The sequence below is a fragment of the Arachis ipaensis genome, chromosome B4 (genome assembly GCF_059453495.1).
Source record: "Arachis ipaensis isolate K30076 ecotype BB chromosome B4, ASM5945349v1, whole genome shotgun sequence".
In the NCBI taxonomy this organism is placed as follows: domain Eukaryota; kingdom Viridiplantae; phylum Streptophyta; class Magnoliopsida; order Fabales; family Fabaceae; genus Arachis; species Arachis ipaensis.
In genome coordinates, this window is record NC_142439.1 from 4,125,119 (window position 1) to 4,138,205 (window position 13,087).

A 13,087-nucleotide genomic window follows, 5' to 3' on the forward strand; every position below is an offset into this window, starting at 1 on the left:
GCTAGGGTTTCGACCCAAGAAAAAGATCTGGTGCAACAAAGCACTAAGAAAGTCAAAACTCTGAGAAGAAGTCGACTTAAATCAATCGGGAGAATGTATGGAAGTGGTGGATGTTGCCACATCCAACTTTTCAACTGTTAAAAAAATACTCTTATAAGGATTCTCTCTTCACTCCTTCAGGACCTCCAATGGAGAACCTTACAGATATAATAGAGGAGGAAGAAGATGAAAAGATGTTGAATTCGGAAGATCGTTGGTATCAGGATAATGATGATCAAGTCAAGGAGGCCGCGAGTTTTGATCTGTGCCCAATTATTCCAATATCGAAGGATGAGTTTGACGAATGGTGCAAACCATGGCACGCGGCACTCATTGTCAAAGTGCTGGGCAAAGGAGTTCACCTAGCTTTCATGGAACAACGTCTTAATAGAGACGAGGTCAAGAAAGGTAAGATTAATGTTATTGATATGGATCGTAACTACTTTTTGGTTCATTTTTCAGATGAGGGGGATTACTCTTATACTCTCACTAGAGGCTCGTGGATGATTGTCAAACATTATCTGATTGTTCAAAGATGAAGACCTTTTTTTCTATCATCAGAAAATGTTATAAAAAAGATAGCAGCATGGATATGTATAACAAATCTGCCAATTGAATTATACAACCACCTCTTTTTTTAGAGGGTCGGCTCAGCCTTAGGGACTATGCTCAAAATCGATAAAGTTACATCTATCAATTCTCGAGGGAGATTTGCTAAGATCTGCATGGAAATCGATCTTTCAAGAAAACTTTTTTCTGCGTATTTCGATGCTAGGGAACATTCTCAACATTGAGTATAAAGGGTTACACTTAATATGTTTCTTGTGTGAAAAGTATGGTCATAGAGTTAATAATTGCAGTGAGAATCCTATCGACCAAGGTGACTGGGAAGGTCAATATGCTGTCGATGGCTCTAACAGGAACGAAGCCAATCATAATTCGGGCATTAATTGTAATGGCAACGCGGATCATCAAGATAATCAAGTATCCACTAATTATCAGGAAACAAATCAAAAGGTCAATCTTTGGGCCTTGGATGATGGTGCGGAGGCAAATCATGAAGAAATCTTCAACGGCTACCAAAGGAGCTCAAATTGGGAAACATTCTCAGACTTCTATGGAAGGTGCAAGCAATGTGCAACAATATCAAAGAGGTGGATCTCGTTTCAATGTCTTTTATGAGGATGGAATGAAAAATAAGGAGGCTAGCAACATGCATGATGAACAAGTTGAAAATGAAAACATGCATAATGGGCCCAAAACACATTCAGGCCTGCCAAGCCAACCATTAGTGAAGAAACCCAATCAAATACAAAAAAAAATGTTAAAGGTTGGTGTTGGTCATGTCCCAAAAAAAAAAAGGTTGGTGCTGGTAAAAATCCACAAAGAGGGGAGTTGGTTTTGAGAGAAGGGAGGAAGAAGAGCACTATTCATCTTCTCCTTCTTCTTTTGGCCATATATTGAGCTACAGAGCTCCGATTGACGAGCCGTTTACGACCACGCGAAACTCTCGTCGAGCTCTTTGTTTCTATCTAAACAAAGTGGTAAGAAACTCACTCTTTCTTTCCCAGTTTCTCTGCCCTATGTCATTTTCGAAAATGGCTTTAAGGTTGTTGAGTTTCTTTGTATTCTTATTGTTTAGGTGTAATCTAGCTTGGGTGAGTAGTGGGATTTACCCCAAAACTCGTTAGACAAGGTAAGATATCGATAAATCCTTGTGTTTAGTTGAATGTCATAAACCCTAGCTTTGATTCTTGTTATTTTTCATGATATATAGTGTTCTTGGTGTTGTTAGGTGTCGAGTGAAGGCTTAAAAGCTTGTGGTGAAGTGGTTTTGTGCGTGGAGGATAATCGGCCAATGTATGGTTTCGGTTTCCTTTATGTAATATGTAATGTTTCGTGAACCTTAAGCTAATGGACCTTAAGATAGGATGAAAATGGTTGTTGATGATTGTGGATTTGATGATGTATGATGAATTTGATGATTGTGATGATTTTGATGATTGATATTGATTAATGATGTTATTGAGAATTGTTGATGATCTTTGAGTTTGATGAGTATTGAGGAGGATATATGCATGTGTGCGTGCGTGCGTGAAATTATGGAAATTGTTGGAGACTTGGAGTAGTATGTTTAAAATTGAGATTTTATTGAATATATGGGTTTATTCAGTGGAGAGGAGGTAATCTTGAGTGAAATGGTAAGAAAGTGATTGAGGGACTTTGGGTCTGGATTTAGTATGTTTTCGTATTGAATTGGTTGAGTTTGGAATGTTTGGGTATATTTTGGTTGGTTTGGTTATGGAATTTGGAAATTTGAGAACTTTGATGTTTTTGTGTAAAACTTGATTTTTGGTGAACTTTGGCGGATCATAACTTGAGCCTCAGATATTGAAATTGAATGATTTTTATTTTAAATTATAGATGATTTCAAGAGCTTTAAAATGATATAAATTTTGAGAAAATGGAGTTTTGTAGAAGAAGTTATGGACGTTTAAAGTTTTGTGTGTAAAACTGAAATTTCTGCAACTTGACATTTTTCTGCAATCTGAGGTACATGCTATACGGACGTGCGTCTCTGCCAAGCCTTCTCGCATACGCAGCCCATGCATGCGTACGCGGAATGGTCCAATTTTTCTGGGATGCGTACGCGGCATATTGGCACGCGTATGCGGACGCACTTTCTTCAACGTGTGCGTACACACGATAGGGGGTGCGTACACACAACTCCTGTTTTGCTGAAAATGTATTGTTATTCACTTTAAGGGTTCTCTAACTTTCCAGATTTCTTTAACATCTCCTTAAGACTTGTGGCTAGTAATTAGGCCCTAATACTAGTATAGATGGGTTTACTTTTTTAGATTAATAGATTTATATACAGGTTTTAGAAGACGGTGACTTAGGCTCGGTATGTCAGTTGGATGGTTTTGCCTTGTTAACTAATGGGGAGCCGGGTTGATGACCTTGAGATATTGATGATGGATGATGACTTTGGAATTTGCAAATGAAGGATTATGGTTAATGGAAAGTGTGTAAATAGAATTGTGCTATGAGTTGTGCTGTATTACTGAATTGTTATGATTAGCAAGTCGCTATGCACCTCGGGCAAGGGCTGTGGCAGTCTCCCGCTTGTCGAGGTAGCAGTGCCGGCTTAGGGACCGAGACAGTCTCCCATTCACATAACCTTTCTACTGCAAGAGTAAACTTGGGCACTATAACCCGAAAGAGTGAGCCGGACACTATATCCACGGGCCAATAGTGTGCAGGGTACTATATCCCTAGCGTGGCAGAAAGGCAACATCCCCGGAGATGTGTCGAGTTGGCATTCTAAACCGACAAGTGATATCACAAGCCAAAATAGGGTAGACATTCATCATATGCATCTTTTACATGCTTGCTTGCTTTGATTACTCGAGTTATGCCTATTTGAATAATATGTCTATATGCTAATTGATTTACCTGTTATACATGAATATTAAATATGCTTTACTTGTATGCATTAAATGTGTTTTACTGGCGTCAAGGAGGATCGGGAGGCGGTGGCGACGGGATCACATGGAGTTTAGGTTGGCGAAGGCTATGGGATACAGCGGTGTGATTAGTATTAGTTAGAAATATCTTAAGTTTAGATAACCTTGTTTATCGTGTTTGGTTTAAGTTATTTATTTTTGTTAAGCTTGAATATCTGTGATATGAAGTTCTATAATTGCCTTTGGCGTTCCAAAACCTTATATCTTATATATTGGGCATTGTTACCATACTGAGAACCTCCGATTCTCATACCATATGTTGTTATTTTTCAGATGCAGGTCGCAACCTACCTCGGTGAGTTTGCAGATGGTGACAGAGCGGAGGATCTTTTGTGTAACACCCCGTTACCCTAAACCTTACCTCTAGCCGTAAGGCAAAAGAATAACAAAGTGTCACGACAGTTCTAAAGCTTATACATTAATAAATATAGAAGGAGATAATAGCACTAGGAGCTCGATGAAGGAATAAAATTCAAAATCGCATAAAGCGTATTTATAAGCGCGAGGCGTCCCCACACGATAACTAAAAGCGTAAAGGCAATGGGTACAACATGATACTTAATATAATAATACTTAAGATAGATATACATAAGTGTAATAAACAAAAGAACTCTAGTCGTAGTCCACGAAGTTTATGCCGACTAGTTACAAACAAAAAAATACAAAGTATTTGAGTTAAAACAGCTTATACAACTTATCTCTCATGTAAGCCTCTAAGGCCATAAAGTTTAGAACAGAAAGGGTGAGAGAAAATACTGCAACAAAATAAAATAGAAATAAACCAGGAAGAAACTATACTCCACTCTATCACCATGTCCGTAATTTTACCGAGGTGAATTACGACCTGCATCTGAAAATCAACAACAACATATGGTATGAGAACCGGAGGTTCTCAGTATGGTAACAGTGCCCAATATGTAAGATGTAAGGTTCCTGGACACCAAAGACAATCCTAGAACTTCACACCGATACAGATATCCATGCTTATCAAAAATAAATAAATAAATAAAGACCATAAACAATATACAAGGTTATCTAAACTTAGGGGATTTCTAACTAAAACTAGTCACCGCTGTCCCACAGCCTTCACCAACCTACCCTCCATGTGATCCCATTGCCATCGCCTACCTAACCTCCTCAGCATCAGACAATCACAGATAATGTAATCAAGTAAAACACAGGTAGTATTCATATATCACAATTAATTCAAGAAGCAAGTAGGCATATTATACAATTAGGCATACTCAAGTAATCAAAGCAAACAAGCATATAAGAGATGCATATGATGAATACCTGTCCTATTGGCTTGTGATATCACTTGTCGATCCGTAAATGCCAACCCGACACATCCTTCTAGATGTAGCATTTTCTGCCACGCTAGAGATATAGTGCCCTACACACTCATGCAGCAGCGAATCTGCTACGTCAGAGATATAGTACCCTGCAGACTCATGCAGTAGGGAGTCTACTACGCCAGAAATATAGGCCCCGCACACTTCATGCAGTAGAGAAGGAAACAACCATAACTACTCATGCAGCAGCAAAGTCTACCACGCCAGGGATATAGGCCCCGCACACTCATACAGCAGAAATGGAAACAATCACAACTACTCATGCAGTAGAAAAATCTGTCATGTCAGGGATATAGGCCCCACACACTCATGCAGCAGAGAAATCTGTCACGCCAGGGATATAGGCCCCGCACACTCTCAACAACAACCAGTCATGCAACAGAAAAATCTACCACGCCGGAGATATAGGCTCCGCACACTCCCATATAATCCAATAATTTTATCATTCCTTTTCAAGTTCTCAACTCATCATAACCATCCCATAACTGGTTTTCACTTTTCAAATTCATCATAAGCATTCTCTGTTCTCAATAATCTCTTCAACCATAAACTTCACAACTCAACATTCACCAATTCAAGCTAGAAAATACTCAAACCTTCCATACCTATGTCACCGGCTCTAAACTCATAACTAAAAATATCCTTTTTATTCCTTTATTATTTACTCCCTTGATTCAAGATCCTAAAACTGGCGAAAAGGTTTTAAACAAGTGTTACGGAAGTTTGCAAGCTTGCCGAAAAGGTAAAACGATTAAAAACAAGGTTTTTATTGAAAACAGGGCAGTGTGCATACGCATAGGGTTGTGCGTACGCACGCCAGGAGGATTTTCAAGATGTGTGTGTACGCATAGAGAGTAGAATTTTCCATTCTGCATACACGCACAGATACATACGAACGCCCTCAACAGAATGTACCTTCCAGCGTGTGCATGCGCACAGAGCTGTGTGTACATACAACTTGCAAAATTCGTAAGGTGAGCGTGCGCACCAGAGTGTGCGTGTGCACACAAACCAGAAATCACAATTCTATATCACAGATTTTCAGATTTCTTGCACCAACTTCCGACGATCATATCTTTCTCTACAAAATTCTGATTTCTACAAAATCTATACCATTTTAAAGCTCTTTAAATTATCTTTAATTTGATATAAAATCATTCAATTTTAAAAACCGTAACTCTAGATATGATCTGTCAAAGTTTACCAAAAATCTCTAAACCTCAATTTTAACCAACTCTCATTCCAAAATTACTTATTCCATATTCAAAACAATCCTAATATACCTAGATCATATTCACATATCCTCCAATTCATTTCACAACCTAAAATTCACATTTTCATCATTTCCATACCAAATTCACCCAACCATTACACCATACTTAAATCATTTAGTTTCAAATCCTCTATTTCTCCCACAATTCTTACATCACAAATCTCCATTATAACCAACAATCCATTCAACAATTAATAAGTCACATATTTATAATTCCAAACCATCACAAATATTATACATTTACTTATTACCATGAATTCTCATAATCCTCATGAATCATCAATATAACCAATCACCATCAATACTCATCAACACCAATAATTCCCAACAATCATCATCAACCACAATAATCAATAACAACCAACAACTAACATCAATTCAATCCTATCCTAAGGTCTACTAGCCTAAGTTTCCAAAAATATTACATATTACATAAAGGAAACCAAAACCATACCATGGCCGATTCCCAATATGCTCAAACACCAAACTTGATTCCAACAAGCTTCCACCAAACTCCAAACCACCGAAGCCAAACCAAAAGCCACCACCAACTCCAAGAACAAGCTTCATACATATAACATAACCATGCATTAACAACTAAAGCTCACAATACACCAAACCACAAGGATATAGAGGTTCCTTACCTTATCCAACGGTGATTGGGGCAAAGCCCGACAATTACCCGCTACTAGAGATCACCTAAACAAGCAAAATCACAAAAAATACTCAAAAGCAAACCCAAAAATGAAGAAATTCTAGGGCTAGAAACTAGAGCACGAGTTGAGAGATCTTACCAACAATGCTTAGCTAGAATCGAAGAGCTCGACGAGAGCTTCGCGTGGCTGCAAATGGCTCATCAATCGGAGCTCCAGATCAAAGGTAATGGAGCTTTGAAGGAGGAGGTAAATAGTAACCTTCTTCCTCCTTTCTCTCACCCAGCAGCGCCCCTTTCTCTCATTTTGTGGTGGAATGAGCTGAATTGCTCATTAAATGAGCATATATATGTTGGGCATTGGACCCGGTCCAACCTGTTAGCGTTTTAGGTCCGTTTGGCCCACTTTGGACCTAAACCTTTAAGATTAGTGTCTGGTTTTCAATTATAAATTATTTTTGTTTTTTCAAAATAATAAATCAATTTTCAAAATCTTATCTTCCTAAATACGTGGTACTGGACAGACTAGAGCCAATACTGCCGGCTTAAGCACCAGTACGCATTTTTACAAAAGCTTTTCGAAAAAGATACATTTTCCAACTCAAAAAATTTCACCTTTAAATTTTCAAATTAAAACTTCTAAATTTTGAATCTACTCCGGGCACTTAAAAATTATTATTTTATTAAAACGGTTATGCCAGTTCTTACATTTTATTATCTTTGTGTTTTGGTTCATATATTGTAGTTCTCACACTTTTGTTATTATACTCTTTTGCCTTAGAGGCTTATTTTGAAAGATAAGTTGTATAAACTGTTTTAACTCAAAAAACTTTGTTATGTCTGTATATGACTAGTCGGCCTAAACTCTGTGGGTTGCGGTTAATACTCTATGTTTATCATACTTATATATATCTATCTTGACTATTATTATTAAGTCTCATGTTGTATCTTGTGCCTTACGCTTTTAGTTATCGTGTGTGAATGCTTCACGTTTTGTAAATCCGCTTTACGCGATTTTGAACTTTATTCCTTCATCGGGATCCTAGTATTATTATTTCTTCCTATATTCATTAATGTATGAGCTTTAGAACTGTCGTGACTCACGCCTTGTTATCCTTCACTTTACGGCTAGAGGTAAGCCTTAGGGTAACGGAGTGTTGCAAGCTTTTACTTCGTCAATGAGCTATAGCTCAAATGGGATAGTTTCTCCCTCCCTACCTAGAGGTCTCGAGTTTAAGTTCAACTGGTTACAATCGATCAAAAAAATCTCCTAGCTGTTGCTGCAACGTGTGGTAAGTGTGTGAGAAGTGTGTGGGTGTATTGTGTAGTACCTAGGATTGGAGGTTGTCCAATCCATCTGACAAAAAAAAGAAGCTTCTACTTCTTCTTTCCTTGCGATGCAAAAAAAGAAAGAGAAGAACCTCATGGAACAAATTATGCTTGACAACATGCAAAGGCTAAATCAAGAGTAAAGGGAAGCTATTGAAGCTTCAAATATGATCTAGCAAGTCTTCGAAAATCATCTTATGACAAATTCCTTTCTTAATCAGAGACATTCCTAACTCCAAATTACCAAAACGGTGGTGATGGAGAGTTCTTCATACAAAACCGATAAATTGATAGATAAACTGATGGATACTAACGTGGAGGATGCAGTGGCAACGATGGGTACAAGTATTAGTGCCGGTGGTGATATGTCTGAATTAGAAGGGAATAAGGTCACTCCGAATCGTTAACTTATGTCTCTGGTGTGAAGGTATCAGACTCTTGAAGATGAAGAACAAGAATGAAAGAAGAGAGAGAGAGCAAGAGAGAGAGAGAGAGAGAGAGAGTGAAGGAGGAGAATTTTCTGGAAAATGAGATGTATTAGCTGAACTTACTAGTTTGTTACAGTGCATTAGTATTTATAGTGAGTGAGCTCTAACTACTTCTTATTAGATGTAACTGACTCAGTTTTCTTCTAACTGATTTCTCTAACAAACTCTAATATGTTGCACGTGTCTTGTCATGTGGCATCTCAATACTCTTAACATCAATCCTGCTACTTGAGTTTCTGAAACCTGTGCTTTGTTCCTTCTTGTCTATTGTGCTTTCTGAACTCTTAACATCAACTCTGTTGTCTGGGCTTCCAATTGTCCTGCTGTCATTACATCTTCTGTCAGCAATTCTCAATCTCAATTTAAACTTTTGGAAGGCAGGGCTTGACAGAGGTTTTGTTAAGCAATCTGCTATCTGCTCTTGGGCTGGAATATGGATCACATGTAGTTTCTTTCCGGTCACATAGTCTCTAACGAAGTGGAGATTGAGTTCAAAGTGCTTGCTCTTGTTGTGTAGGATTGGATTGGCTGAAAGTAGTACAGCACTCTGACTATCACAGTATAGGTTTGGTTTGGTGGTACAAGGTATCCTCATTTCATTCAACAAGTTCTGCAACCAAATGACTTCAGCAAGTCCAGCAGCTATCCCTCTATATTCAGCTTCGGTGGAGCTTCTTGATACTACATGTTGCTTTCGACTGGACCAAGAGACAAGATTTGGTCCATAAAAGACACAAAATCCACTTGTTGACTTTCTGTCGTCTACATCACTTCCCCAATCTGAGTCGGTGAATGCATAGATTCTACTCTCATCAGACTTTTGGAACCTTAATCCATGCTGAAGTGTCCCTGCTAAGTACCTGAGGATTTGCTTTACCGCTTTCCAGTGGCTGTCTAACGGTTGGTGCATGAATTGCGATACTTTGTTTACTGCATAAGAGATCTCTGGCCTTGTGATTGTTGCATATTGGAGTCCTCCAACAACTGATCTATATTGTGCTGGATTTTGAAACAATTCTCCTCCTTGCGCTGAGAGTTTCAGACTAGATGCCATTGGAGTAGGCATTGCTTTGGCTTCTTGCATCCCTGCTTTAACTAAGAGTTCTTTGATATACTTTGTTTGGCATAGGGTCATTACTTGGTCATTGTTTCTTACTGCCTCAATTCCCAAAAAGTAGTTCATTTCCCCCAAGTCTTTTAGTGAAAATACTGTATGTAACTGGTTGACTAAGGCTGTGATTTCTGCTTGAGAATTTCCTGTGACTAGAATGTCATCTACGTATACGAGAACATAAGTCGCTGATGCAGGTGTGAATTTGGTGAAGAGTGACGTGTCTGATCTGGTGTTGTCGAAGCCAAACTTGTTGAGAGTGAGTTTCAGCTTGGTGAACCAGGCTCTGGGGGCCTGTTTCAGCCCATATAATGATCTTTGGAGCTTGCAAACATGGTGAGGAGTGTGGGTGGAGATGAACCCTTCTGGTTGAGTCATGAAGACAGTTTCTTCAAGGTCGCCATTTAAGAAGGCGTTGTTGAAGTCGAACTGTCGGATCTTCCATCCTTTTGCTAATGCCAAACTCAGCATGACTCTAACAGTGGGAGGTCTGACCACCGGGCTGAACACTTGATCAAAGTTAATTCCCTCTTTTTGATGAAATCCCTTTGCCACAAGCCGTGCTTTGTACTTTTGAATTGTACCATTTGGATGCTTCTTGATTCGAAAGACCCACTTGTTTCCAATGGTAGGGGCTGTGCTTGGGGGCGGCTTTGGCACTAGTGTCCAAGTGTGATTCCTCATGAGGGCCTCATATTCTTCTTCCATTGCCCGCTTCCAATGCTCGCTGGTCAGTGCTTGTTCAACTGTTTGAGGGACGCATTGGGAGAGGTCAATGTCAGCCTCTTTGAGCACTGCTGCATAAGTTTTCGGCTTGAAGATGCCTGACTTGCTCCTTGTTTGCATGGGATGGTGATTTGTAGTAGCTGCTGATAGTGCAGGGGGAACTATCTCAGTCGGAGCTTGCTCAGGCACATTTGCAGCTAAGGGAGTTTCAAGAGAAAAAGAGTTAGCAGCAGTGACATCAGAATCATGATTAATAGACAAAGAAAAAGATGAAGTAGATAATGGTTCAGATATATAATTGAGCGTATTGGAAGTGTCATTCAATGTATGCAATGCATGATGGTGTGGTTGGGGAGAAGATGTGGGGTAAGGGGTTGGTGTCACTTGGGGTGCTGCTGCAGTAGGAGTGGAGGTGTTGCCTCGAATTGAAGATTCTGGTGTTGAATGGATGGTTGAGACATTGTAATGACTAGAAGTGCTTGTTGCTGAGGTGAGAAGTTGTTCTGGAAGACTTGGTGATGACCTTGATGAGGAAGATGGGGTGGGCTGGTTGGGCAAGATGGTGGCTGGAGGTTGGATAATGTTGGGTTTAGGAGTGGAATTGAAGTTGGTTTGATGTAGAAGATTTGACAAGGAAGGTATGAAGGTGGAAGGTGAGGTGTGAGGCAAGGATTGGCTTGGTTGATTCCTAAAGAGTTGGTTATAAGGAAATTCATACTCATTGAAGATGACATTCCTTGAAATGATTTCTTTTCCACTTGGCAGGAGGCATTTGTAACCTCTATGGTTGGGGGCATAACCTATGAAAATGGATTTTTGGGATCTATGATCAAACTTGTGTGCATTGTAAGGTTTGAGAAGTGGGTAACATGTGCATCCAAAGGGTTGTAGGATACTATAGTCTGGTTTTGTGTTGGTGAGGGCTTCAAGAGGTGTTTTGTTGTTGAGAGTTTGGGTGGGTAGTCTATTAATGAGGTAAGTGGCAGTGAGGGTTGATTCATCCCAAAAGTTTAAAGGAAGGTTAGCTTGGGCTAGCAATGTGAGTGAGGTTTCTGTGATATGCCTGTGTTTTCTTTCTACTAAGCCATTTTGCTGATGGGTATAGGGACATGTAAGTCTGTGTTGAATGCCATTTGTTACCAAAAACTGCTTGAATGGTGTGGACAAGTATTCTCCACCGTTGTCTGTTTGTAAGGCTTTGATTTTTAGCCCAGTCTTGAGTTCGATTGCTGACTTGTATTGCTGAAATGCTTCAAATGCTTGGCTTTTGGTCTTCAGTAGGTATGTGTAAGTATACCTTGTGCTTGCATCAATAAAGCAGATATAATACCTGCAACCTGATCTGCTGTATAAGGGTGCTGGCCCCCAAATGTCAGAAAATATAAGGTCTAAAAGTGCATAGTTAGAATGAGACTCAAGATGAGGTAGTTGGTGAATTTTACTAATACAGCAAGCATTGCATAATGAAGGATCATAGCTAATTTTATTCATTGAATTATCAGAACTTGAAGCATTACATTGATTCATCACTAGAGTTACCACCTTATCAGATGGATGTCCTAATTTTCTATGCCATAATTGGCTTGTATCACTAACCCTTTTACAAGTGACATGGGCTTCTGCATTTGAAATAGGACTTACTAAGGTATTTACAGACAATTGAGAGGCAGAATTACAAATTGAAATTGGACTTGTGACAACTTTATTTGCCGTTGAATTACAATTCAGTTTGGCTAGGTGAGAGGGTGCAGCAGCTCTCTCTTTATTATTCAATGCTGAACTCGCATTGGCAGTGGCTTGCACATGCTTATTTTCAGATTCAACATATGTATTTTGGGAGTTTTCAACAGTATTTGCATTGAAACAAGTAGGATTAACAGGTACAGACTTTGTTCTTGGGCCAATTTCGATCCCTTCAAACTTGTAAAGTCCTTCTTTAAGCAATCCTTGAAGGAGGATTTTCTTGGAGATCTGACATTTAACATTACACAGATAAGGCCAAAACTCAAAAAACACACCATTGTCTAAGGCAAATTTGGCTACACTCACTAAATTTTTGGATATATTAGGTACATGTAATAGGTTTTGCAATTTGAAAGGTTTGTTAGATAAAGATGCATGCATGAATGAACTTCCAATGTGTTCAATATCCATACCTTGGCCATTACCTCCAAACACTTGTTCAGTGCCATCATAATCAGATCCTGTGATGAGGTTCCTTTTGTCAAACGTGATGTGATGAGATGCACCCGAATCAGGGTACCAAGCTGTGTCTGGGAGAGCTGAAGGCAATGTAAGGAATGCTTGAGGATTGAGTGGTGCGGGAGGCTGAGTTTTCACTTCTTGAAATCTTTGTTGAGAGTTTTGAGAGCTTGTTCCATTGTGGAATGCTGCTGAAGGTGGTTGCGCTGCATTGAGGGGCTGCATTTGTGGATTCATGAAGTCTTGGTTGAACCTATGAAAACACTGCACTGCTGTATGGCCAAGTTTCCCACAAAGTTGGCATTGTGGCCTACTGCCCTGCCACCATGATGACCTTCCTGTGCCTCTGAAATAGCCTCTGCCTCTCGAGCCTCGAAAACCTCCT